The sequence below is a fragment of the Delphinus delphis genome, chromosome 12 (genome assembly GCF_949987515.2).
Source record: "Delphinus delphis chromosome 12, mDelDel1.2, whole genome shotgun sequence".
In the NCBI taxonomy this organism is placed as follows: domain Eukaryota; kingdom Metazoa; phylum Chordata; class Mammalia; order Artiodactyla; family Delphinidae; genus Delphinus; species Delphinus delphis.
In genome coordinates, this window is record NC_082694.2 from 88,241,410 (window position 1) to 88,267,337 (window position 25,928).

Sequence of the window (25,928 nt, forward strand, 5' to 3'; positions counted from 1 at the left end):
GTGAAGGAGAATGTGTCAGGGTGAACAGCTCGGCCCGGGATCCTTCTGCATCTAACCTCAGCGCTGACCCGCCATGGGTTACCCACTTACCCTTGGCCTCCGCATCTGTCAGGCAGGGATCGCGGTGCCTTCCTGGCTGGGTTGTCATGGAGATCTAGCAGCATCTGGTCTGTAAATCACAGAGCACGGGGCCCACCACGGGATCCCTAACCCCCTCCCCTTCCTCCCAGCCCCTCCTAGCCAAGATGTTCACGCCAGAGCTGGGGACTCAGAGCTCTGGACCTGACATGTCACCATGAAGACCCCCGACGGGACCCTTCGTCAGGAGCGCCTTTGGAGCTGTTGAGCCTGCAGTGGGTGTTCGGGTGTCCGAAGCTCATCTGACTATACCACAATGGGCATCGGACAGATGGAAGGTTCTGAAGGTCTGAGGACTGTCTGGCAAAAATAATAATGTCCTCGTTATTGTTGAAAATTTTTATAAAATACATACAGTTACGGTAACATAGCTGACATAAAGTGGGTGCTTACAGCCTGCCAGCTACATGCCATGTGCTAGTGCTTTAAAGGGAGTATTTTATTTAGTCTTTGTGATACCTTTTCTCTTCTTTTCACATATAAGAAAACTGAAGTGCAAGGAAGTGAAGCGGCTTCCTACGTCACATGTAATGGGTCCCGGGGTGGAGCCTGCATTTGTCTGACCTAGAGCCCCACACTCTCAGCTCACCCTCTAGCTCCCAGGCTCTTTAGGGAACACGGCAACCACCTGCATCTATAGGATTTCATTTTGTTTTTCGGCTTCCTGTTTATTTTTCGTATGAAGTGAAGCAAAGCTTGGCATTTGAATTGTTCCCCTTTAGACAATTCTCAGTGCCGTTTATTGAATTAGCCCATTGTTTTCCCATTGTTTCACGAGTCTTCATTTTTTACTATTCGTGTCTTCGTTCCGCTAGAATCTGGCGTTTCTCTCTGTGCTTGACGCGTCACTGCCCCCACGGACTTCTTTCTCCTTCCCTGGGCTACGTCCCCTCTTCTCCTCTTAACTGAGGTGACAGTGGATGGGGGTAGGCTTTTGTGTGACCTATGATGTGTCACACCCACTCGCAGAACTTCAGCCCGTCTTGGGGACCCTGTCCTGCTGCCCACAGCAGAGGAGCAGGCGAAGTTCCAGGCATGGATGACGGTCTCATTGAAGGAGCATCTTGTCATTCCAGCTGGGGCCATGGAGCACACACGCCCAGGTCCCCCGGGCGGAGCCAGGCGTGGGGTCACAGCCAGGCGCCTGCTGCCTCACAGTCAGAGCGGATCGCTTTCACGTGGTAAAATGTCGGTGCGTCCCGAGCCCCCAAGAAGCAAATTTTCCTCTCCTGCATGTCCCCTAGTCTCTGTAGCTCGTCTCAGCATCCTCTAAGCTGTGTAAACTAAAACACCTTGTCCCCCTGAAATTCAAATCCGTCTGTCATTCTTGTGACACCCTCCACCAAATACCCGCAACCCCCCCGCCTTGTTCCTGTCCTGGCCATGCCCTCATCTGACCCAGGACAGCGTCCGGCCTGCTCACCTGCCTTCACCTCCCCTCCTGCCCCACACCTGTGCTCCACGGAGCCAGGAGAGCTTTGCAGAAGCATAAACTGCATGATGGTGCCTTTCTGCTTATAGCCCTTTGATGCTTCTAATTTTACTCAAATAAAACCTGAAGTCCTCTTCCTGGCTTACATCCTCCCTCAGACATGCCAGGGGGCTTCCAGCTGGGGCCCTGCACTGACTGCTCCCTGGGAAGACGCCGTCCGCCCCGATGTGGGCCCAGTGGGGTCCAGCCGCTCAGACCTCAGCTCCAGGGAGAGGCCACTCAGGCCCTTCGCTGCCCTCCTGGTCTCCAAAGCCACACACTGAGGCTCTGCGTTGACTGTTTTGTCCCCACCCTCACGGCCAGTGGACACCCACCGGGTGAGGCCAGGCCCTTGTGGCATCGTTCCCGTCAAAGCCCTTCGGCTGGAATTGTCCCTGGTGCCTGGAATAAGGTCAAAAACACTAGGCAGATGAACGCTGGGTTTTGGGTACGACCTTGCCCCACGTGAGTCCTTTTAATGCCCCATCTGAGGGACATCTCCAGCCAGGTAGGGGCCGCAGCGGAGCCCAGGGACGCGCCTGGTTTCACCTCCTTTGTGTGTTTGCTCACGTTTTCCCCCAAAGCTCGGGGGCTGGCAAGGGGGAGAGACCCGGGGCGAGGCCAGGGCACTGGTTTCCTCCTCAGGGCCCCCGACGGCTCCCGCTTCTGTGCGGGGCTGGGAGTTGCCCCAGAGTTGCTTCTGGGAAGTGATCGTGGGGCAGGAATTCAATTTGGTGGCTCTCCGCCGTCTGGAACAGAATCGCAGATGGCTGTGTCTGCGGAAACAGAAATATGCATGTGGATTCAAGCGGGCTGTCCGTCCTTACGGTCCGGACCGCCTAACACTCTGGTGGCGTCTGCAGGTTTCCGAGAAGTGCGGGTAGAATTGAATGAGTTCTTCTCGGTTTCCGAGGGACGTTAGGGCCTCCACACTGAATGACCGAGTCTGGTCTTCTGGAGACTGTAGAGCTTCAGAAATGCAGTTATGATGGAACCGAGGTCCCCCTGACCTCGTGACAAGACGATGCTGAAACCTTGTCGTCTTTCGTGGTTTCCTCCTCAGATGCCTCAGAAAGCAGAGAGCGCTTCCTTGGACTCATCAGGCCGTCCTCGCTCCCCACAGCCGGTGCCCGGCGAGCTTATCCCTCACCTTTCTTGCCCGACCCCAGGGACCGCCTCGAGCGATGTGCCTCACCAGCAGCTGTGCGGGATCCAGGGCGAGAAGGCAGACGCCACTGTCCTAGCAAAACAGGACTCGTGACGGCAGAGAGCTCAGGACACACCGGGCAGCTCTGGGGCAGACGGGGGTGGGTTCCAGCTGGGAGGGCGCTGTGTGTACAGAGAGACGGGAGGCTGATGCAGAGCTGGGGGCCTGGAGCGTTGCCACCCCATGTCCTGCAGACCCTCCCCTCCCACCTGCTGGTATGGCAGCATGGCTGCCCCACCCTGAGACTTAGGGGCACCTAGGTATGCCTTCCCCTGGAGCCCTCTCCGCCCTCTGAGGACCCCCGTGCTTGGCCCCCTGCTCCTGTCTTATGTGCCCTGCTCCATGCAGATTTCCTCTGGGGACACTTCCTTAACGATGCACCTGTACACAGACCGGCTCTTCAGGGCCGGCTGCCGGACAGCCCGACCGAAGACCGTCTGGGCACACAGAAGCTGCTAGGAAGTATTGGATGATTGGATGAAGAGCCGTCGGAGGCGTGGAGGAATGTGGCACCATCTTTGCTTACGTGTCACCTTCTGACCGTGAGCTGGAGAGGCGAGGGCACTGATCCTGCAAGGATGCTCTCCAGACCTCTGTCCCCGCAGCTGGTCCCCAATAACGGGGGGGGGGCAGAGGGGCTGCTAGGGACAGACAGCTGTGTGGAGCGCTGCCCCCTGTGCTCCCCTCACCGATGGTGCATTTGCATCTTGGACCCCAGTGCTGCATTAAACACATACACTTAACTTTCAAGTCAATCCTCTCGCACACTTGGCCTTGGAACCCTTTCTTCACTCAACACCGATGAACGTTCTTGGTGAACAAGAACGTTCACCTTGAGCAAGAAACACGTTGGGTGTTTCTTTCCACAGAAAACACCCAACAAAAGCAATGCTCCGAGACGGACTCCCGTGGTGCAGGAGGGATATTGGGTCTGATGAGTGGTTTGGGCGGACCGTGGACCCCACACCAGGGCCACTACAGGACGTGCAGAGCACTCTCTGGAGGTAAAGCCATTTTCAGCAAGAGAATGATAACACATCGTTTTCCATTAAACAAGCGAACTGTGTAATCGTTACACATTATCATTTGTTTCCGACAGGACAGGGCATAGCTGGAAGTTAGGCGGATTCGATGAACAGCCTAACCTAATGAACCCTGCAAAGACTGAGCTGTCAGTGGCAACATCTGGAATTGAAGCATACTGTCAGCGAGTGAATGGTGTTAGGACACTAATTATGTGACCACGGGGCGGGGCTCGGTGCAGAGCGGTGACCAGGCCTCTGCGACCAGGGTACGTCGCTGAGGTCGGCTCTGCACACAGCCACCTGCCGGCTGTGGCAGGGGTGGACAGCAAGGGTCCCGGTGTGCAGAGCCCCGCTGATGGACCAGCTCCAAGTCAGTGCCTCTGGACGCCAAGTCCAGGCTCCTCTTGCCTCCACGGGGATGAGAGACGAAGCGCAGCTGTGGGCGGTACCTGCCCTCGGTACCTGACTCAGCCACACCCATGTGTGGGGCGCTTCCTGGTCCCTAGTCCCCCTCCTGGAAGATACAGGGGCGAGTAAGACACCCACAGGGGTGGTGCCTTTACCCTGGAGGGCTCGTAATCTGGGGGTGGGGGGCAGCTGGGTTAGTAGCAGCCCTGGAACAGGGCGATGGTTAGGTGATATCCTGGCAGTGGTGCCTGGTGGGCCCTGGAGCACAGCGCTGGTTCCTGGCTGGCTGCAGGTAGGCTGCGGTAATCTGGGCTCGGCCAAAGCTCTGGTTCCTGCCCATCCTTTAGTTCTTGGTCACTCTTGGCGGAGCTCAGCACACCTTTGTCGGACGTGCAGTGTTAGCGCTCCAGTGTGCAGGGCGCTAAGGTGCAGGAAGGGTGCAAACTATGACGCAGCATCTCTCCTGGGAGGCGCCCAGGCCTCGGAGGAGAGTCACACGCTTCTTAACAAGGAGGTGAGTTGGGCAAATTCTCACGTGTTGGGCGTGGGCCCAGGGCATGTGAGGGTGAAGTGGGGCAGCTCCCCCCGGAGGGGATTCGCGGAAAGCTTCCTGAGGATGGTGGCCAGGCAGGGGAGACGTCTCGGAAGAGCTGGGCAGGTGAGGGTGGGGGGTTTCGGGCTTGCTGAGGAGTCGGGGAGAGCATCATCGTGGGGAGGGGGGCGTGGAGGCTGCTCCTCGGAGACGAGACACACGTGACCGCGGGACTGGAGTGGGGTCTGAGAGGGCTCCCCCTGGCGGCCGGCGGCCGGAGACAACAGCTTCGCGGCGACGTGATGGGGATCGGGGAGGCGGGACGCTGGGCTTGGGGATTCCCTGGTCGCGTCAGCTAGACCAAGGGGCACGGCACCCCGAGTCCCCCGTTCTGCTTGCCCAGCACACGCAATCTGCATGGATTGGATTCTGCCCCAGGAAACCCTGAACCTATAACCGCCTGGCCGTGGTTGGGGCTTTCTGTGGCATGGTGGCGTGTGGTGGCCAGGGGTCTCCAGAGAAGCGGAACCAACCGGAGGTATATATACATATAAGTGCACCTGAACGGGACACAGCCCAGCATTTCGGGAGCTGTCTCGTGATTACGAAGGCCGAGGAGTCCCACGGCCCACCTGCGGTCAGCAAGCCAGAGGCCAGGACAGCGCAGAGGCCCAGAGCCTGCGGAGCTGCTGGGGTTAGGCCCTGTCTGAGTCTGAAAACAGAGACCCAAGGCACCGAGGTCCGAGGGCGGGAGAAGAGAGAGAGACTTTGTGCTCTCCCTGCCCTTTTGCTCTCCAGGCCCTCCCTGGGCAGACGAGCTCAGTTCACTCACAGGCTGACGGAAGTCACGCTGAGCAGATCTCTGGGCGGCCCGTGGCCAGTCAGGGCGACGCGTGGGATCACCCATCACACCACATCTGGGGGCAGGAGAGAGGGCCACAGCCCTGGACCAGGCCTGGCCGCTGCCAGTGCGGCGACCGAGCGCCGCTCGCGCCCAATGCCAAGGCTGGGGTCTCTTCTTAGAGACTCTTGTGACCGTTACGGACCTGGCCTTTGTCCTGAAGGTGGCGGGAGGCCCTGAAGTACTGTGAGAGCCGGGAGCTGGCCGCCGGCACGGCGATGGAGCGAGGACCCGTGCGGCCTGCTGGAGGATGGCAGCGGAGTCGGGCCATGACAGCCGGTGGGCAGGGCCCGGCTCTGGGCCGAAGGTGCAGGTGCACTCCTCCAACGGCAGTTCTGCAACTCCAGCTGATGTCGGTTCAGCGCTGACCTAACCGCCCGGCCTCCGTGTCAGCCCCCGGCCGGGTCGGGGCTCAGGCCCACACGACTCTCCCACTCCAGACGCCAGGCACAAGCCCAGGGTCGCCACATGTCTGATCAACTGGCCGTAAATTCAGGGGCTCTCGAACGACACCCAGGGACGCTGAGAACCGCTGACGAGACTTCTGACCCGAGCCCTGGGCGAGCCCTGGTGAAAGTGGCTGTTGACGAGAGGCCTCTGGGCAGTGGCCTCGGGACGCAGCGCTGCCTCGGAGGGTGGCCGGCTCTGCTCTCGCTCCTGTATCAGCCTCGCAAGTTTTCCGTGGAGGGGGAACCACGAGCGTCCCTGAGAACCTGCTCTGTGCTGTGTGATCTTGTCGGTTAGAGACGATTCTTTGTTGCAGAGGATACGTCAGTAACGCCCTCACTTGCATTATCTTGGTCGTTGAAGCAAGTCTATGGAATAAACAGAACAGGTGTCTTTAGACGCATTTTACAGATCAAGAGCGATTCAAAGAGCCTGAGTCTCCCGGAAGACTCCTAAGCAACACGATGAGGAACGAGGGCTTGAAGTGACACCTGACTCCAGATTCCACGTTGCTGTGTGATTCCTCAGGTAGAGCGATTCTGTGAGGAACCGTGTGCTGCACTGCATTAAACGTGGATCCAGCTGCTATTGTGGGGTAAACACGCATCAACTAGAAAGACACCCCAAACTCCCATTGTCTGGGAAAACGTGAGATGTTTCCATCAACCTGCATTTGAGGCTGCCCTCTACTTGTAGGAGAAAGAGACACATCATGTGAGCACGAATTTACGTTGAGTGCCAAATTACTTTAGTCCCAGCAATAACGTCTGGGGTGAGTAACCCTGTCTTCCACCTTGTTGGAGTCCTGGAAGCAGCCGTCTTCAGAACGGGTTCAAACCCACAGAAGATGCCCATCAGTAGAGGCACTGCTCCACCAGCTTAGAGCTTTCGGTGGGCCGTCCAGGGATGGGGCTTAACATGATAAAGTCAAGATGGGCATTCGGCTGTACCTTTAGTTCCTATAAAAGAGACCTGTCCAGACCCATTCAGACTTCAGGGTGAGCAAGGGTTTTCTTGAAAGTGTTTTCTTTCCTCTAATATTAGAAAATAAGATGCCTGGGATAATATGAAATTATGGTTCTTTAAAAATAAGAACGTTTTAAATCCATATTTATTTATGTCTGGTTTTGGGGGAGCCTGTGCTGGACGCTGGGAAGGGAGAGGGACCTGTCAAATACCACCTGCTTCCAGGGGCCCAGGGAGGGAACGGGATTTGCCCACAGTCACAGCCGGCGGCCCCCCGGTGGAGCAGCGGGCACCTGGCAGCCGGCTCGTCCTGCCGGGAGGAAAGCGCGTCTGATGGATGACCCTCGCCCGCGTGAGGAATAGGTTAATGCATCATCTGGCCCGGGCTGTTGGCGTCCTCGCGGCCGAGGGGAAGGTGGCCGAGTCTCCCACGGGGCCTCTGGCTTCCTCATCAGAGGACCTGCCCACGTCCTGTGAGGTGACCGCCCTGCACCCTCCTGGAGGCTGCCCTCAGGCACGGGATGGAGGCGTGCGGCCTGTGAACCCTCCAGGAGGGCCTTAGGTGGGGCCTTTAAGCGGCCCACGGTGTCCCGGTGTCACTCTGACTCACTGGCTTAACGGGGCTGTGCCTGAGGGCCCCAGCTGGGGGAGGCACGCTGAGGTCCCAGGCGCAGGGGTCCTGGGGGAGGGTGACCAGTGTCCCAGAGCAAGGCCCAGACAGGGAGCTCTCGGGGGGCCAGTTCCCTGGCCTCCAGGCTGCAGAGCTCAGCGCGAACCAGACCTGCTTACACTGCCAGGCACATGGAGCCCATGGGGGCTGAGTGTGGCCAAGGGGCACCCGTCCCAGCTCTCGCCCCAGCGTGGACACTCCGCCCCCAGACTCCAGGTGTGGACACAGCCCCGTCGGGCCCACTCTGTCCTGCCCTGCCTGCAGCCCAGCTTCTCTTCACCGAACTCCCTTGGCCTCTCCAGGTCCCTAACTGGCCTTCCACCTGGCCTCTCCAGGTCCCTAACTGGCCTTCCACCTGGCCTCTCCAGGTCCCTAACTGGCCTTCCACCTGGCCTCTCCAGGTCCCTAACTGGCCTTCCACCTGGCCTCTCCAGGTCCCTAACTGGCCTTCCACCTGGCCTCTCCAGGTCCCTAACTGGCCTTCCACCTGGCCTCTCCAGGTCCCTAACTGGCCTTCCACCTGGCCTCTCCTGGTCCCTAACTGGCCTTCCAGGTGGAAACTGAAGCCCAATTTTTGAGGCTTGCTGCCTCCAGCTGGGAACTGGTGGCCCTAGACGCAGCTCTCCAGTCAGCTGGGAACTGGAGGCCCTAGACGCAGCTCTCCAGTCAGCTGGGTTAGTCATTCAGGGGTGACATTAACCTTTCCTTTGTGGTGCGCCGTTATTAGGTTTAATGTGTGTCTGCTTTGTGTCAGGCAGCCCCTGAAGGCTGGAACGAGGGAAGATGGTGCCCCCAGAGCCTGGAGGAGGACAGGCACGTGATGAGTGGAGGCAGCAGGGGCTGCTACTTCTGCCCAGAGAGGCCGAGGGAGCCCTAGAGAAGGGAAGGTTTGTTCCTGGGGAATAGAGTCCCCTGCAGTGACAACGGCCTGTCACAGGCCTGGAGGGGACAGGGTGTAAGGAGAGAGGAGGTGAGGGTTGTTTTCCATGAGAAGGCGTGAGAGTGGGACCAGCGAGATGCCCGTGTTGACTGGACCAGGTGCCCGCCGGCTCGGGCACTGCCGGCCGTGGTGGGGACACGGTGATGGTGCTGCAGGAGGGCGCAGGCTGAAGCCCCAGAGTTGTTGTAGGGGCTTGACTGCTGCAGAAACCACTTCTAATTCATCCAGAAAGCCTGCGGGCGCCATCTTTGAAATCCAGCCATCGTGCAAATCTCTCCCCACCCAAGAGTCGGCACCGCGGTCAACATCTCCCTCAGCGCCAGGACAGTCTGCAATGGTGTCCTGGCTAGTCAACTGTGCCCACCTCGCGAGTCTCTGCCAGCGCTCAGAGGGACCCTGTAAAAACCAAGCAGCTCTGTCACTGCACCGTGGGGCCCCTCCCAGGGGTTCCTGTCTCATGCACGATAAACGCAAAGCAAACCCCGGGGCCCACCAGCCCTCATGGTCTGGCCTCTCTGCTCTCGACGTCATCCACGCCTCTACCTCTGGCCACGCCCTGCAGCAAGGATGGGCACCTGCTGTCCTGAACAGACGGGGCAGCTTCTCCCAAGGGGGGGGGCTGTGCATTTTCTCCTCCGTCTGGAGCAGCAACAGTTGTGACATCCTTCTTGCCTCTTTGTGATAGGTGCCCTCCCTGTTCACGCGCAGCCCTCTCCTGGGTTCTCCCACCTTCCCTGGCCTTCCTTCCTCCATGGGACCCGGGCCCTCTGTGGCAGACAGGCCTGAGCAGGCCCACCTCCTGGTGCTCTCATCCTGGGGTGAGCCCCTCCCCAGGTGTGGGCAGGACCTGTGACCACCTCTGCCTACAGAAGGTGCCCCGGGCGCTGGGGCCTCGCTCGCGGCTCATTGACAGACGTGAGACCCCTTGTTGCAAACTCAGCCTAGAGCCTTGCTGTGGTTTGCTTTGGATAACTAAGCTGCCTGCAGATGCGAGCAAGTTCTGCCAAAGCCTGAGTGAGTGAAGATGGGGATGAGAACGCAGCCTGCCCGCACCTGGATTGCTGCCTGAGCGGAAAGCCCAGCTCGGCGGTGCCAGGGCTCCTGGCCACAGACACCAGGAGATGGTCAGCTTGTGTGTCTGCAGCTGCTGAGCATGCGGTAGTTGTCAGGCAGTGATAAAGAGCCATTGCACCTTCTAACCTCGGTGTGTTTCCCCTGTTTATTTCTGCTGCCTGTCCCCCCAGCACAGGGAGGCCTGAGAGGGTGAAGACCTTTGTCCCTTGGCTCTGCTGCATCTCCAGGGCCTGAGCACACATAGAACTGTAGGCGCTCCGTGAATGTGTGTTGAATGAGGTGACATTTCATTGCTTTTATGCAGATAAGAAATAGATAAGGGGAGAAATATTATGGGCCGCAAAATGCGGAATGTTTCTGTTCTGCAGACACAGCAGTGACTTCCCATATAGTTATTTATTCTTTTTTCTGTAACCTCATTTTAAGGGCATTTCCTTGTCTTAAATAGAAACACAGGATGGAATTGTTGGAAGGGGGCTTGGTGACTGCAAGCTGAGCCCTCGTTTTATAGATGAGGGAAAAGACTCCCTTAGGGTCACACAGCGAGCGAGGGAGGGAGTGAATATTGTGCACAGAAAAGGAGGCAGAACAGAAACTGAGCCAGCTTCCACGCCCAGGGCTCTCCCCCGAGCCCGAGAAACCCCATGCAGGAGGCCGTGAAGCCCAGCCCCTCTGTCCTCCTTAACCGTGGGTGCAACGCTGACGTGAGTAGGTTACCTGCTGTTCATGAACCTAAGGGCAGCAGTAATAGGATTTAATTCTGCTGTTGGGCAAAGCTGTTTCTCTCAGGAAATGGCAGCTCACTGGCCAGGACTCTAATCCTAACAGTGAGGGAAACGTGACAGCGCGGGTGACGCTCTCGCGATAAGTGACTGCACGTGATGTGTTTTGGAGAATCTCACTTGACATTGGGAAGAAGAAAGACTCTTTGTGACGAGTGTGAGTGTGCGTTTTATTTTATGGAAAGCAAAGTCAGCTATGTTTTCTCTTTGTTTTCCAATTAAACATCTACATTCTCTATTTGATAAAATTTGATACTTTAGTTTACGGCAAATAAGCCTGTGGACATATTACAAATACAATTTTGAACCACCTCTTATACACTGTATAGGCTGAGATGACTTGCTATTTAATGGTAGATGTGTAATTAACACGATTAAGTCATAGATTAGATCCAAAATTCAAGTGGTGCAGCCTCATAGGCAATGTCCTCATCATGAAGTATTTGCTAGGTATTTTCATAGACATTTGATAAATATCACCCTTTAAAATAAGCTTCTGTATTGTCAGATGAGGAACTAGCAATCACACAGGCTTGGTATTCATTTTTGTCTGTTTTCATTATCTTACAGAAAAGATGTTTTATGTTCATCTTTTTGTCTGGTAGTTTGGGAAAATTGTAGAGTTAAGGTATAGTTTTTTTTCTCCTGTTTCTCCAAAGATGCATAGTATTTGCTACCGGTTACAGGGCTTGATTTTAAATGCTCACATCCCGTCACCAATACAGACCCACACAGACCCCTGCACCATCCCACCCTCTCTAGCTGAGCACACAGGGGAAGGAGACTAAGAGGCTGTTACTGAAAACCTCTTATGTGCAGGTGCTGTGTCTAGGGGAATGCTTTGGTGGATTCAGGCCGTCAGGGAGAGGATGGGCACCAAGAGACACCAGGGCCCCTCCCCTCACCTGATCACCTGGCCACCTGACTGTCACCTGGCCATCTGCCCTCACCTGGCCACCTCCCCTCACCAGGCCACCTGCCCTCACCTGGTCACCTGCCTTTCACCTGGTCACATCCCCTTACCTGGCCATCTGCCCCTCACCTGGCCACCTGCCCCTCACCAGGCAACCTCCCCTCACCAGGCCACCTGCCCTCACCTGGCCACCTCCCCTCACCTGGCCCCCTGCCCTCACCTGGCCACCTCCCCTCACCTGGCCACCTGCCCTCAGGTGCTGCCTGACCCTGTGGCCTCTGCTCCTCCCTCCCTGTGCTTTCTGATCTCGTTGCAGCCCTGGGTTTCACGGGGCTCACCCCGATAGCAAGTAACCGTCTGGGGCTGGCCGGTCTCTGTATGCACCTGCCCACGTGTTCTCTGCCCACGTGTTGCCCTCCATTCAGCCTGGCTCCCCCCCTGGACACCATCCTGCTCTAACCCGGCATCTCGATGCTACACACATCCTCACCATGAGCCCAGCCCACCAGCCTCTTCCATGTGCCCACGTCATTCAGTCTGAAGTCACTGAGAACAGCGGTTATGGCTTTGGGTTTGGGGGTTTAGGTCACAGGCTCTAGCTGCTGCCAGAAGTGGTAGGTTAGTCTCCACCTGCCCATCTCCTCTGTGACAAAGGCAGTTCAGGTGGCCGCATGACAGGGACAGGCTTGTTAGGAGCCTTCTGTGGGGTCCAGAAGAGGAGACCGGGAGGGGGAAGAGTTCCGTTTGCTGCCAGAGTCTCTCTGTGTGGAGAAGTTCCTCAGGTGTGCTGGTGGGAGCCTGGCTGTGAGACGCAGAGTGGGTGGTGTTAAGAGGAAGAGAGCCTGCCAGTCCCCGGGCACTGAGTCCCCCCGAGGCTTCATCCCGGCTCGTGTGCCCCTGCCTGCCCACCTCCTGGCCTTTCCTTTCCTTGGTGGGGGAGGTCCGGGCTCTTCCCGTGCACAGCGGGGCCTGGAGGACTTCGGTGATTATCCATAGGGGTGAGCGGGGCTCTGGGGCCTTGGAGGTTAGGAGCTGCATTTCCTGCGCCTGCGGCTCCCTGCCGTCTTCATGATCCCGGGAAGCTTCGTACCTGTAGGAAGTGTGTGGTTTCTACTAGATGCTTTATTGCTAATCTCATTATATAGCTCCAGTTTTTCCTTTCAAATGCTGAATTTTTTAAAGACCTAAAAGGCTTAGAAAGCAGATTGTCCCTGGCTCCGAGGAAACCCTCAGGGCGGACCCACCAGTTCCCTGGCCTCCCCTCCGGGTTCTCAGAAGCTGTGAGCACACTGTGCCCTCAGCTCTGCCTGCCAGGGCCTCTTTGGGAAACAGGATCTGCAGGGCGTTGTGTCCACAGCCCTGTTACTTGGGACACACTCCAGCCCCTGCAGGAAAGGGCTTTTGAGCATCCTTGCTATGCAGCCCAGTGTGGGCTGCTCCAGGCCTATTCTCTGAGCCGGGCAGGGGGCGGAGGGTGAGCCCTGAAGGAGGACCGGGTGCTGGGCGCTCCCTGGGGTCACTGTCCTTCCTCTTGCGTATTCTGTGGTTCTGCAGGGGTTTGCCAGTTCGGGTTGTATTGGACTCCAGCGATCGGCCCTCCACGGCAGCCAGCGCCTACGTCTGCGTTCCCGGCCCTCTGCGGTTCCTCTCTCCAGCGGGGAGCCTCTCCCCCCTTCTTGACTCTAGACGGGCCTTTGCAATTTGCTTCATCCATTGGATGCAGAAGGAGGGACATTCCAGAGCTTCGGAGGCCGGTTCAGAAAAACTTGAAGCTCCTGCCTCGGCCTCTTGGAAGCTTGCCTCTGACGGCCCTGGGACACTAAGTAAGAATTCCTGCTACCCACTGGGAGTCACCTGGAGAGGACTGGGCCTCCTGGGAAGGAGAGGGGCCCACAGGGGACCAACCTTGCTCTGTGCCCGCCAAGGGCCAGGCCTGTGGATGGAGCATCTGAGCCCAGCTGCTGCCATGTAGGGCAGACCAGCAGTCCTTGAATTCCTGACCTGCAAAGGCATGAGACATAATAAAATAATAATTTTAAGTTAAAAATGAACGACATTTTAAAGTTTGGGGGAATGTGCTCTGCAGCCACGGACAGCCGGCACCACGACTCAGCGCCGCCCGTGTGGGGCGGCCAAGGCCTGGAGGCGGCCCCCGCTGCCGCTGGCACGTCTCCCACCTCGTCCTGGGTTGGGGTCTTGGCAGGCTCGGCGGTGGACGGCCGCGGGGAACTGCCAGGGCCCAGGACTGCCGGCCGCCTTCGTAGCCTCTGCCGGCTGGGCCTCGGGTCTGCCAGGGCCTCTACGGCAGGCGGCGGGGGAATCACATTCCTCTCCAGTGCTCTTGGCACCTGGCTTGTCGTCCCTCTGCAGGAACTGCAGGAACTCAAGGACTGTGGCAGGATGAAAAGATGAGAGCAGTGAACCCACGTATGCTTGCCTGGAAGGGGCGGCTGCCTGCTGCCCTGCAGGAGAAGTTAGTGCTGACGTAGTGTCGGAACCAGAGAGTTCTGTGGAAAGAGGGTAGCAAGGCAGGAACGAGGCGGGTGCACGGGCAGCGCCGCCGTCCAGGGCGGCTGAGCGGGGGGCAGCAAGGGTCATGGGGGCGGCGTTTTGAGGGGAATAATTCCAGAGAAGCAGGATGCACAGAAGGCACACACACTGCAGGGCTGCCAGCCGGAGTCACGCTTGCCCCAGGGACCCTGGACTTGGAAGTGGGAGGTGTGGGCGGCTTGTGGGAGGGAATCCACTGAGCGGACCTGGGCTCTGAGTGGTGGAGACCTGGGGTTAGAGTCTCACCTGTGCCACGTTCTCTGAACCAGCTTCCTCCAGGGCAACAGGAAAATTGGGGAAGTTAACAAAAAATGTAGTAGTGCAGACACGAGGTTGACACACCTACGCTTGAGGAAAAGTATTTCACCTGGAGGGGGCGGGATGGGGGGGAGGGAGGGAGACGCAAGAGGGAAGAGATATGGGAACATATGTGTATGTATAACTGATTCACTTTGTTATAAAGCAGAAACTAACACACCTTTGTAAAGCAATTCTACTCCAATAGAGATGTAAACAAAAAAACAAAACCAAAAACCAATAATCACACACACACACAAAAGGATTTCATAGCTCAGGTGCTGGTCATCGTGGTTTAGCCGAGTGGAGAGACAAGAACCCCTAGAACCCCCGAACCCTGAATCGCTGCTCTCTTCACACATCGTGGGTGGTGGTCAGAGTGACGGAAGGAAAGGGCTGCATTTTCCCAAAGAACCCCTTCAATTGTCAGCAAAATTAAATCCTGCTCTATGTAATTTTTTACTTAATAGACTTCATTTTTGGAGCAGTTTCCAGTGTACAGAGAAACTGGGTCTAAAGGTCAGAGGATTCCCCACGTTTCCCCCCCCCAGTTCCTCCTGGTGTTCACGTCCCACGTTAGCATCTAGGTTTGCTGCAGTCAGTGAGCGTTACTGATGCGTTACTATTAGCTAAGTTCATGGTTTACATGTTTACATCAGGGTTTACGCTTGTACGTTCTGTGCGTTTTGACAGATGCGTGGCGCCGTGCGGCGGCGTCGCAGCACCGTATAGAACAGGCTCCTCTCCGCTCGAGCTCCGCTATTCAGCCTCCCTCCCCCGGCAGGCGCTGATCATTTACTGTCTCCACAGTTTGCCTTTTCTAGAACATCATATGGTGGGAATCCTACAGTTTGCAGCCTTTGCAGCCTGGCGTCTCTGACTTGACGATGCGCATGTAGGTTCCCCCGTGTCTTTCCCTGCTCTCTGTAGTCTTATTAGTAAATACCTCATGACGTCCTTGTTTTCCAGATGCTGAGAACCCGCGTCACTGTATTCAGGCGGCAGTGGCAGCCTCCGCCCACCGGAACTAGTAGGAACGGGGCTCCACCCTCGTCCCCACCCCTCCACCCTCACTTGTGCTCTCCCTTCCCAGACGGCTCCACTCGCACATCCGGTACCCAGGTCCCAGCTGTTGTTGACCTGCTGGCTCTCAGCATCCGGATGTGTCCTGTGGGTGGCCCTGTGCGCCCGCTTCGAGGGGACCGTCCTCCGGGCAGACCTGTGCTCCTGGTCTGCAGCCCTCAGGCACTCACGGCAGACAGCTCCCTTGAAAGGGCCCCGCTGGCCGCTCCCTGTAGCCCTGAACCATTCAGTTCTGTGCATTGTATGTTAGAAAAATCCAGAAGCCCCTCCTCTTTCTATGGTGACATTGTCTAGGTGAGCCGGAGGCGGCTTCTCCTCGGTGCACCTGGCTCCGCTCCTCCAGCTCTGGTCTGTCCTCTCTTTCCCACTCTTCCCCTCATACTTGCCTTCTTTGATGGTGTCACCGAATGAATCTGCCGCATCCTGGAGACCTGAGTCCTTGGCGCCAGCCTCGCAAGCGCGCGGGCACCCGCCGGCGTGTGGGTCTGGCTCTCTGAGCCGGCTTCTTTGGGAGGAATATTAAACAGGACACATGGTATGTGTCTTCCAGGTTCGTATGATGGTTACATGAGATCATGTCTGTGAAGAGTTTGGTGTGCAATGCTCCACAAATGTTCTGTTTTTCTCTCTTTCCTTATTGAACGAGGTGAGCTTCCAGCTGAGCACGGTAGCGTCTAGGTTTAGTTTGGGCAATTCAGTTCACCTAATAAAGCCTGACTGACCGTTCGGTGTCTGCCCTGGACACGCTGCTGACCACACACACACTCACAAACACAGACACGCGCACACCCTCACTAGTGAAGAGCCTCGGAGCCCCAAGCCTACCGTGGCTCCAGCAGTCAGGGTCCTCGCGCCGTGCAGAGCCGCAGGACGGGGAGTGGACAGGCTCGGGGCCCCAAGCCTACCGTGGCTCCAGCAGTCAGAGGCCTCACGCCGTGCAGAGCAGCAGGACGGGGAGTGCAGAGGCTCGGGGATTTCAGGGAGGAAAAGACTCTGCGCGTGAGTCTGGGCTGATTCCCCAAGGGCCCGGCCACTTCCCTGCCCCGAGTGGTCCGGGGACGGCCTGGCCTGGTACGGCCCTTGTGGGAGCCCAGGTCAGAAGCTCCCTGCCACCGCCCTGAGCTGGTGATGTGGAGGCCTCACGTGGCTGAGGGCTCCTGGGGTCCCGGGTCCTGTGACCGCCCCACCTGGCCCCAGACTGCGAGGAGGGTGGAGCGTGTGCGGGGTGGAGGGCTGGGCAGGACCCCCGTCACCTCTCATCCCTGCCCTCAGAGCCCCCGGGTCTCACGCACGTGAACCCTGACGGGGTGGCAGCAACTCCACAGCAGGCTCTGGGGCCTGGGCCCTCACGGGCGCAGCCTGAGGACTGAGCTGAGGGTCTGAGGCCACGGCCGGGCCCTCAGCTCCCCTCACCGGGCAGGCCGCCCCCCAGTCCTCAGAGCAGGCTCTGTGCTCCACCTGAGTGCCCACGTGGGCCTCCCGTCTTCCTGACCCTCCTGGCAGCCGCTGGGCCATGCTGCCCGCCCGGCCTCGCCCGGGCTCCGGCCCCAGCGTCTCCCGCGCCCACACACCCAGTCGCTCCCGACCCCCGGCAGCTCGCCGGGGAGGCTGGGCTTCAGCTGGCTTTGAGGACATTGGCTGTCCTTGCACGAGTCTCCTGGAGGAGAAACCTGCAGCCTGGTCCTGCCCGCGGCAACGTGGACCCGCATTCACGAACCTTGGCCGTCGGGGCTGTGAGGGTTCTGTGCACTCATCCAGTGGCAGAGGTGGGACAGGCCGCTGAGCCGCGGGGGAGCGGAGGGCCCTGGGCGCTGGTGTCCCAGGCGTGGGCGGCACAGGGGGAGGGACACCAGCCCCGCTATCGCCAGGGTCTCCTCTGCCAGGCACTCCGCACGTGCCGATTCAATTTTCACAGAAAGCCCATCAACTGCTGCGTCTCACAAAAGGGGAAACGGAGTCTCAGAGAGACCGAGCGAGCTGAGCTGCCCCTGGGCTGGCTCGGGCAAAGCCAGGGCTGCAGGCTGTGGCTCCTCCCTGGCAAACATGGCCCAGCCCCACAGAGCAGCGGTGCTCCTACCCCGGGAGAATTTGGGGGACTTGTTTCCTCCTCCCGAGATGAGGTACATCTGCCCAGGACGCCCTGGTAAACCCAGAGTCCCCGCTGGAAGGCCAGGGACCCCATGGAAAGCCAGGTTCTCTTCCACAGACACCTCGGCCTCCTCTGAGTTTAGTTCCTGCAGATGGTGTTGACTAAAGGCTCCTTTAAAGTGTGAGACAGAGGAAAACAACTGGGCACCTATTCCCTGTCCTCGACGTGTGAAGTCCTCGCTGGGTGCGTGGGCCGCGGTTTCGAGCTTGTTCTTCATCACGCCTTTGATACGGGCCCACCTGCCCCTGTTTCAGGATGAGGGAATCATAGTTTTGAGAAGCTGGTGATTTGCCAGATCTCAACATGAGTGATCGGGAGTCATAATTTAAAACAAGATCTGTTTTCCTGAAAAATTGTATGCAATTCCTGGTCAGCCTTGTTATTCATTGATTCTTCTAAGGAATCGGTGTTACGTCCTGGAGTCACCAATATGCAGACTGTGTGCGCTTTTGCTAACTGGTGATAGTGCCGACACCTGTTTCCCGCTGCAGACTCACTGACTGTCCCTTGGACGCACAGCCATAGAGCCCTGTGGGGAGCGGGGCCAGAGCTGGAGAAGACTGTGTTTGCAGATTTCCCAGGCAGAGCTGCCCTGCTAATGGAGCTAGGAAGCCATTGCCTTGAATACGATGATATCATCCATTGTCACAGCTTATCCCCTCCCAGAGAATCTCAAGGCAATGTGTAGTTTAAAAGGGCATTAAGCTCCTTGGAGAAATGGCTCCTTCCAGGAAATATGATGAGCCCGAAAGCTAGGAAGCTCAGAAACAAAAATAAAAACAGACTCTGACAGTGATGTGGGTGTGACGAAGGAGCACGGGAGCCACAACCGAAGGAACCCCCAGGGGCCAAGGCTGGTGCAGTTTGAGCAACAGAATAAAGTCATGCTGGATTATAACCCAAGGTATGAAATATATACCCAACAAGCTCACATGGATATGAATGAATTATTCAACAAATATGTAAATGGAGGAGAATAGACAAATCTCTCGTGCAGAGGAATTCCGATTCATGTAGATATTCCGCCCCAAAGCACGTGGAACGTAACTCCGACTCCTTAAGTGTGAGCTGTGTGCACTGACCACTTCCAAAGAGGACAGGGTGGAAAGAAAGAAATGCGATAAGCTCACTGCCAGGACACCTGGCAGACACACCTGAGCCAGGTCAACGTCCCAGTGATGAGTCAGGTCGATAGCTGTACCCTGGACATGATACGATAGCAACACCCCTTCACCTCGGCGGTCTTTGCTCCAAAACACATCACCCCAGTCTAATCGTGAGGAGAACATCAGACAAGTCCCAACCGAGGGAACTTCTACAAAACACCCGACCGGTTCTCTTCCAAACCATGAAGATCAATGAAAACAAGGAAATTCGGAGAAACTGCCACTGTCCAGGGGAGCCTAAGGACAGATGACAAGTAAGTGTAATGTGGGATCCTGGATGGGGCCTCAGACCAGAAAAGGACACTGGGTAAGAACTAAGGAGTGAAGTACGGACTGCCGTCCATGCAACAATAATGCGTCGTCATTGGTTCATTCATCATCATTGGTGACAGATATCTTACACTAACGTCAGATGTGAGGAACAGGGTGAACCTGCAGAGGGGAGTGTGGGTATGGGAACACTGTGTCCTCTTCACAGCTTTTCTGGACGTATAAAACTTTTTAAAAATGGAAACAAAAATAAACGAGTAAACCTAAAAATGGGAATTTAAAAAAGAACCCTGGCTTTCACATAGTATCTTCATGTCTTATATGTTTATTAAAAAGATGAACCCATCATAGCAGAGATATTGGCATGTTATGGACCTCCATGACCCGGGGTCCTCAGCCTTTTTCTTACTAGAGTCTAGTTTTACTTTTCTTGAAGTCTTAAGATTGGGGGCTGTAGGAGGAACAGGACCTACACTATGTTCATATAAGAAGATGTGAATAAGAGATACATGCAGTGCAGATGAGGGCTGTGGACACGGCTGACGGCGCTGGTTAGCAAGAGGTCAAACGCACGGGAGTTGCTGCCGCTTCTGAAAATCCCCAAGTGCTCCAGACAGCTGTGGATGGAAGAGAGGGGATTGTGCGGTCCAGTGAGACCAGCTGGGGTCGTCGGGGGAGCCGCCAGGCCCAGGCTTACTCTGCGGGTTCAGGTCTCGTGGGAGGCCTCCAAGACAGTGACAAGTGGAGAACTTCCTCGGAGGAATCAGTGGATCAGCTATAAATAACACAGTTCCGCGGCCCCCATGTTCTCACTGATGGCCTCCTCTGTACCCTGAGCAGCCCTGGGCTTGGGGAACACAAGGAAGAGAGGAGAGGAAAACCATAGAAAGATGAGACCTGGGGTCCCACCGAACTTTTCAGAACAGGCCCAGGAAGGAGGGTGTGTTCGTTCCCTGACTGGTCCAGCTCTCAGCACTGGCGGCTTGACCTTCTCAGACATCAGGCCACGTTGGGACGACCAGAGGCCTGTGGTGGCCCCACTTGTGCCCCTGCTGTCTTTCACTCCACACTGCTGGCGTGCTCCCCTCTGCATCCGGAGCTGTGAGCGCCGAGGAAGTTCCCTGCAGCCCCAAGTCTGTAAAGCCGGGATTCATTCACCACCTGAAGGTCGTGAGCCCATCGTGGGGACAACAGAGTCAGCCCCTGACTCACTGGGATTTCTTTGGAGACACTGGCCCCAGAGTGGGGCAGAGACATTCCACCTACGTGAGCATCCCAGTCCTGGTTTTCTTTGCCAAGAAAAGCAAGATGGGAACATCCTCTGTTGGTTCTCCCTCTGGTGTCAGTCCAGACCCGACTGTCATGCCCAGGTGGGTCCCTCCAAGTCTGTCCGCGTGGCCCTGACCTGCTTCTGGAGACAGAGGCCCGTGTCGCCAGTGTTCGTGCCCACTGCACCTCATCTTGCTTGCCTCCGAAGCTGAGCTGACCTCCGTTCTTTCTAAACGGGTGCGCTTGGCTCTGCTGTTTCGATCCACAGCAGAGAGCCATCAGTTTAATTCTCCAGCCGTAAATTGAGCATTTCCTGTGTGCTGCGTTTTTTTTTCCCCCCCCAGATTGTCAAGAAAATAAAGATGAGCAGGAGAGAAGGGAACTCACACTGATTGATTACCTGCCATGGGATGGGCTTGTTGACACATTGCAGAGTTAGCCATCGTTAAACTCTGAGAGACACCATTTTTGTTCCCTTTGGAGGAGAAACTGAGGCTCACTTAGCAAGGTCAGTCCCCTCCCGTATTCACAGTTAGGAACTGGCCTGACCTGAATCGAAGCCCAGGGATGCAGATTCCAAGCATAATTCCACCATCATCTACACTCATCTACACCTAAGGGTTTTCAGTGCAGCGCGGGGTAGAAGGTCAGGAACAACTCAGTAGAGTTGATTTGGATAAAATCCTTTAAAGAAGGGCCCATGCTGAAATGTTTCACTTTCTCCAGTGAGAACTGATTTAGGAGAGCAAAGACAAAAATAGTGGGCAAGCCACCGCCTGAAATAGGAACCGAGTTTATTACCTATTGTGATAATAAGAAGTGTCTTTCCTTTATTAATTCATGTGATTGCAGTCCAAATATTTGTGGAGCTCTTGTACACCAGGTATTGTCTGAAGAGCTGGGGCCAGAACCCACAGGGACACTTCCCTCATTGAGCTTGCATTCTAGTGGACTGACATGAAACACACCATTTTCAAGTAAGTATGTGAGCAGAATTCTGCCAAGTTCTGGAAAGGAAATGTATATCTTGCTCTCTGTGGGAAAATAGCAGGGGCTCGCCCAGACTGAGGGTAGCTGTGGGAGCTTCCCTGAGGAAGTGATGGTCCAAACACGGCCTGCAGGTCGAATGAGAGTTGGTCCTGTGAGGAGGGATGGGGGCTCGGAGGATGTAAAAGAGGTGTTCCAGGCATGCACAGCAATGTGCACCAAGGTTCTGAGGAGAGACAGATGGAGAGAAGGCAGCGGGGCAGGGCTGTGGGCGCAGGTGCCGAGCGTGGCCTGCAGGGCTGATTGTGGACACAACGCCAGGTCCACCCTTCCCGGCAGGGACAGTCTTCTCACTCTGACAGTGCAGCTTCTCCCTCTAGGGCTGCGGTCTGCTTGCCTTCCTCCCCAGCCCTGCATCTGGGCTGGCCTGGCTTGACCATGAGGATACGGTGAAAGTGACCACAACTCAAGAGGCCACTGTGCTCCCTCTCCCTCTCCCTCTCCCTCTCTCTCTCTCTCTCTCTCTCTCTAATTCCACCACAGTTCTGTGAACAAGCCCAGGCGGAGGTCCAGTTACACAAGCCAAAGCCACCCTCGACCAGCCAGCCCCCAGCTGACACACCAGCCGGCACAGATTCATGTGTGAACCCAGCTGAGAACAGCCCAGCCTGGCCCTCATTAGAAGAACTGCCCAGCTGACTCACAGATGCAGTAAGAAATAAGAGATTGTTGTTATTTTGATCTACTGAATGTTGGAGTAGATTTTTAGGCTGCAGTAGCTACTCCGTCCACATGGAAAAGAAACAGGGATACAGTAGTGAGAATTGTAGGTCACGGTAAGAGTTTTATATTTTATCTTAAGGGCAAAGGGAAGTCAGCGAAGGAGCTCATTCAGTGAAATGATAGGATTAAACTGGCATTCTAAAAAGATAATTTCTGAGCACTCAGAGAGCCGCAGCCATGCAGGAGGGTCTCATTCTTTAGTTCATGGGTGACGTCACCAGTGTATCCGAGGAGGCGACCCCTGACCCCTTGTCTCTTCAGCTGCCTGGGTGTTCATTAGCCACATTTTATCAGTCTCTCTAGGTTTTAGGTCCTTGAGCCCTCAGTGTGCTCTGGGTGAGAGGCAACAGCTAAGGTCCTGGAACCCACCAAAATGAATTAATAATTAATTAAGTGAGTATTAATGAATTAATAATTAACCAATCACCCATCCAACCATCCATTCTTTACCCTTCCATCCATCCATCCATCCATCCCCCCAGCCACTCACCCATCCATCTACCCGCTCATCCATGCAACTGAGGATGGTCTCTATGTGTTTAGCCAAGTACACCCCCTCCATCACTCTTTAGACCCCGCAACTGTCACCTCCTCAGAGATGTTATTTTCCAGACACCCTCCACTCTAACTCCTATATTGTCAATTTCCCCCTCTCTACTGTCTTATTTCCAATAGAAGTAATGAAATAGAATGATTTGTTTCTTTATCCTCTGAAGAACCTCCCTTGACTTTTCTTTGTCCTCCAGCTAACACCCCACTTATCTAGTTCCCTGGAAAGAGGAGTCTACATTCATTATCTTCCTTTTCTCCCCTCCCGTATATCACGACGGAAATGCTTTTGGTCTGTTTTGAACTCTAGATCAGTAGATCTAAGTATTTAAGTGTCCAGTAAATATTTATTGAATGAATAAGTAACTGAATTTGCTGAGCACTTACTGTGTGGAAAAATCAAATTTGTCAGATTCTCCTTGCCTGGGAATCCCTTGACCAAAACTTGAAGTGGGAGAAGTCCGAATGGCCACGTGCAGGATGGAGAACCTCCGACACCACTGATGCCAAAGGCTGTCCCTGGCTGTCCCTGCAAGAGGTGAGCTCAGGGCTCTTCCACTCCTTCTGTTATCTTGCAGGAGAACTGAGAGGTTCAAGTCTCAGTCTCAAATCACTTGGGTAAAGAAGTGATTTCATCTTTACTTAGCATCCACTTTGTGCCAGGGACTATTTTAGGCGTTTGTGAAGATCTGGGCTTGTTGTTAAGAAGTGTGGGCACTGCTCACCATCAGAGCATGAGGAAATGGGCGACTCCTCCAACGAGGGCTTGGAATAACCTCCAGCTCCACTGGGTCCTCATCCAGCTTTGGGCCCAGGACGACATCGGTCACCTGCTGGCCTCTTGGCTTCATGCTCTGTTCCAAGGCCCCTCCACGTTCCTCATCCCAGCCTCTCAGCCTCTGTGCAGAGCAGCTTTGAAATGCGAGATGCTGGGAGCTCCCAAGCCCCAAATAGGGCCGGAGGGAGGCCCACACTGAATATTTAATTGCTTCTCTCCTGGCTTCTGCTGAGCCTGCCCAGGTCAAGGTCAGCTCTGAGACTGGCTGAGTTCTTTAAAAATCACTACCTTCACCGTCTTCTCCAAGGGTTCAAAAGGAGGCTCAATTTTCGTCCCATTAATATTAATTCCTTTGCTATGGGGGCTTGTACTGATGACATATTTTCTTGTTAAATATTCATGGCTGGAGCTAGCAGTGCACTGCAGAGTAATTATTACTGGGAAGATTGGAGCAAATCACCATTAGCTGCTATTGACAATTGTCCCTGATTTGTCTCCCTGCCCCCTGAGAGATGGCCTCCTTGTCAGGAAAGGTCTGGCCGGGCGTCCCTCCGCGTCCTTGGCTTTCCCTTGGCTGTGCCGGAGGCCACGGGACCACGGCGGTGCTCGGAATTCAGTGCAGGCTTCCTAAATCCCCACGATCCAGGCTCTGCCACATCTTACTGCCCACAATTTTTGTTGGCTTTGCAGATAATGGGCTGTTCAGGTGGGAGGGATGAGGAATGAGCTTGAGAGACGTGAAGGGGTCAAAGTCACACATTAGCTGGAGCCGGGCTGGGAGAAGCACCTGTGACATGGCTACCTGCGCGTAAGAATCAAAACAAGGAATCTATGTCCTAGAGATAGTCGGTTCTATGACGTAGCAGTTAGATCTCTGCAAAGATCTTTGAGGTCAACCTGCTCGTTCCCCAGCCGTCAGTCAACAGGACTTGACTGAGAGCCCTCAGGATTTCCAGGCCTGGCTGAGGAGCCCCTCATGTCTGCGTCTGCAGAGCTTCCGAGGGAGAACCAGGCACAGGCATCAACACAAGCGTAACGCTGTTCACCAACCTGCAGACCCTCCAAAATGCTTTCAGTCAATTCTGTGTCTTAAATGAGGCAGAAGCAGACTCTACGGCCTGCCTGCAAAGACCCGGACTAATACCAAGGCTTAGCAGGAACGAATTCCTTCCGGCACAGACTCCTGCTTGGGGATAGATGGAGGGTGTTGGTGCTAAGAGTCTCTCTGGCTGGAGACCCTGGCCCACTGCCATCCCTGGTGTCGGTCTAGATCTTCCTTTGTTATTCATTCTTGTTTCAGTCCACCCGTGGGCCTGCAGCCACCTGAGCTGCACTGAGGGAGGTCAGGCCCAGGTGCCCAGACCGAGCACGCCTGTCCTCGTCTGTCTGTCTCTCTCCCATTATTGCTGCACAAATGCGAGGCCAGAGCAGTGAGACTTTGCTCTGTGACAACCAGTGAGTCCCCTTGAAACAGCTCCTGCTGCCGCCACTGTTGATGCCACAGCACGGGGGTAATGACCCCCACGGCCGAAAGCAAGACCAGGTGTGACGTCTGAGCTGGTTCTTGACTTTCTGACCTTTTCTCATGGCTCAAAGTCTGTTTTCTCCAGGATTATTAGCGACTCCCTTGGACAGTTTTCTCATAAAGCCTCTGGTGTTAATTATTGTCCATTGTGGCAAAATTCTGTCTTGGTCTGATGTCTATTAACTGAGGATCTGCTGTTTTTCTGTTTTATTTCTAAAAATGACCTCTATATATGAGGGAGGAATGGTTCTCCATGTCTTTAGGGCCCTGGGACTTCAAACGCCTTTGCAGTGTAGGCTCCATCTGTCTTGGTCTCTGCTCTAAGCTCCTCCCTGTCACCACCCTGCAGGTCCTACTGTTCCCTGTGTACTTACAGGGCAGATGTCTCTGGACACACTCTCTGCTCTCCTCAATTGTTGGCCCAGAATTTTTTTAAAAAGCCCGGGGATGAGATATGTCCAGGTTGCCCAAATTTCAGCAGTGACTTTATCTCCCCAGCCAGTAATTTCTCTGGAATGTGCCTCCCCAGTCAGACCAGGCTACCTCCTGGCAGCTCCCCCGGGCAGGTATTAGCACTCCACCTGCACGTGTTCCCTTTAACCCAGTGGACTTGCTCTTTGATTATTGTAAATGACAATGGCAACCATTTCTTCAGCACCTGTTATGTTCTAAACAATTTCCAACATGATAGCATAGCAGGGAATTATTTTCCCAACCTTACACACGAGGGTCTCTTTTTTTTAAAATGTAGTAAAATACACAAACATACAGTTTACCCTCTTAAGCATGTCTAAGTGCACATCTCAGTAGTGGTAAGTGCACTGACATTGTTGTGTAACTGATCTCCAGAACTTTTTCATCTTGCAGAACTGAAACCCTGTCCCCGTCAAGCAGCATCTCCCATTCTCCCTTCCCCGGCCCTGGGCAGCTACGATTCTACTTTCAGTTTTCAAGAACTTGATTCTTCTAAGTGCCTTCCTATGATGGAATGACATGGTTTTTGACTGTTTGTGACGGACTCATTCCATTTAGCATAAGGTCCTCAAGG

General features: G+C 55.4%; 1 long non-coding RNA gene across 1 annotated transcript in view; it reads left to right on the plus strand.

Moving 5' to 3' along the window:
- Positions 1–13,600, plus strand: part of LOC132435537 (uncharacterized) — a 158,648-nt gene extending 145,048 nt beyond the window's left edge. Inside the window, exon 3 of the long non-coding RNA XR_011246671.1 lies at positions 13,029–13,600. This is a non-coding gene — a long non-coding RNA (uncharacterized lncRNA). The remainder of the gene's footprint in view (positions 1–13,028) is intronic.
- Positions 13,601–25,928: the final 12,328 nt, after the last annotated feature.